The sequence below is a fragment of the Tachypleus tridentatus genome, chromosome 8 (genome assembly GCF_004210375.1).
Source record: "Tachypleus tridentatus isolate NWPU-2018 chromosome 8, ASM421037v1, whole genome shotgun sequence".
Taxonomy (NCBI): Eukaryota; Metazoa; Arthropoda; class Merostomata; order Xiphosura; family Limulidae; genus Tachypleus; species Tachypleus tridentatus.
This window is the reverse complement of record NC_134832.1, coordinates 60,531,117-60,533,073: the sequence shown is the minus strand read 5'-3', so window position 1 is coordinate 60,533,073 and position 1,957 is coordinate 60,531,117.

The following is a 1,957-nucleotide window of genomic DNA, read 5'->3' as shown; positions in this document are numbered from 1 at the left end:
AAGACTTATTTAAAAATTGAAGAAATCTCTCGTATTCTTTTAGATAATTAACTGCCAGCTAACCCTAAAAAATGAGTTCTTCGAGTAATCGTAATTAACTGTCACCTAAGCCTAAAAAATTAGTTCTTCGAGTAACGCCTCGAAACAACCCCCGTTGAATAATAATTAAAGTAAGGCAAACTCGAATGACACTTCACTTCAAATAATCAATTCACCCAGGTCTCTTTTTTTGTTATTATTCTTAATAGCATGGAACTTTAGAGTAACGTTTGTTGTTTTGAATGTTTTATTCTAACAATGACAACATTGTTTCAACGGGATGTCTGTTTTAACAGTTGTCCCATGTTGACTGTTAAAATTATGGGAATTATAAGTTAATAATAACTTTATTAACCCTCAGCTTTGTTCCCCAAATGGCATTTATGTTTTTATTACAGGAGCAAGTCTTTCACCTGACATTAAGTGTCTGTTTAAAATCTAGTTTTTCTATCTTTATCTGTTGATAGACTAGTTTTTTGCCTTTATCTGTTGGAGAACTAGTCTTCTATTTTTATCCATTGGTAGGCTAGTTTGCTGCCTTTATCTGTTAGAGAACTAGTTTTCTGTCATTGTCTGGTAAAAGACTGGTCATTCGTTTTTATCCTTTAATAGGTTAGTTTTCTGACGTCGTCCGTTAGAAGACGAGTTTTTCGTTTAAAAATGTCCAACTCTTATATAACAAGATTATCAAATCACTATTATCGTTTTCAATAAATTTTACATTTTTCTATTAAGAAATTCAAGATACGTAGATTTTTACAACTTAAAGCATGAGTTTCTTTATTTCTTTGAAGTTAAGCACACAGCTACACAAAGAGCTATCTGTACTCTGCCCACCACGGGTATCAAAACCTGGTTTCTAGCGTTGTAAGTCTGCAGACATTCTACTGCGTCACTAAGGGGGGAAGCAAAATGTGTTTTATTATAGCAAAGCCACATGGGGTTCTATCTATGTCTACCGAGGGGAACCGAACCCCTGATTATAGCAAATCTTCTCTTTACTTGCTGTTATTACATATTTTACTGGTTAACAATAAGTTATAATAAATACATGTTTTTTTTACTGATTAATTGAATGTTCTTGCTTTTATTTTCTTCTCTTTGACCAACGTTGATGGTGTCCATCGTTTTCTTATTTGTAAATTGATTTTAAAAAACTGGCTTGCCGAAATTTATTAAAACCTTGTAGCCACAACTGATCATAATCACCTTTGGTTATTGTGTATGATCTATGTTATGGACATATAATTTGTTACAAGACGTAAAAGAGTTTTGCCAAGCTAAAGTGTATGCATGTTTTTACGTCAGATTACTAGGAAATTTAAAAAAAAAACATATATTTCTGGGTATTCTTTTTGTTCCTTCTGGTGTTTTAACACACTGAGAGAAAAACACAACCATAAATAAATACTTATGTATGATTATATATACATACACAGTATAAAACTCTAATCACTAATCTTTAGCAAAGAAAGTTAAAATGCGCCCTAAAGGTAACCAAGAATGATGTAGATTAGAAGTACGTTTGAAGGATCGCTGAATGTGGCTTCAGATTTTGTGTTCTTGCCCCCTCCTGATTTAAGGACTACACGTTTGAAACTGTTTTTGTCCACCTTAAAAGTGGTACTCTTTCACAGGTACGGCAGGAAAACGTCCTAACGGTGTTTGTTTTAGGATATGAACCTTCCTTGAGGTGGTTTAGAAGTAACTGAAAATAACAAAAGAGCATAATTTGAGGATTACGGATTTGAATCCACTTCTCTAAATATGCTTGTCCTTCCTGTATGGCTAGTGACTGGTTTAACTACTCGAACGTAGAATTACTTAGCTTATAAAAATACTGGCTGACCCTTAATCCAGTGGAACCAAGGATTAAAATAGGACAAAAAAGTATAGTATAGACACAATTTATTATTGT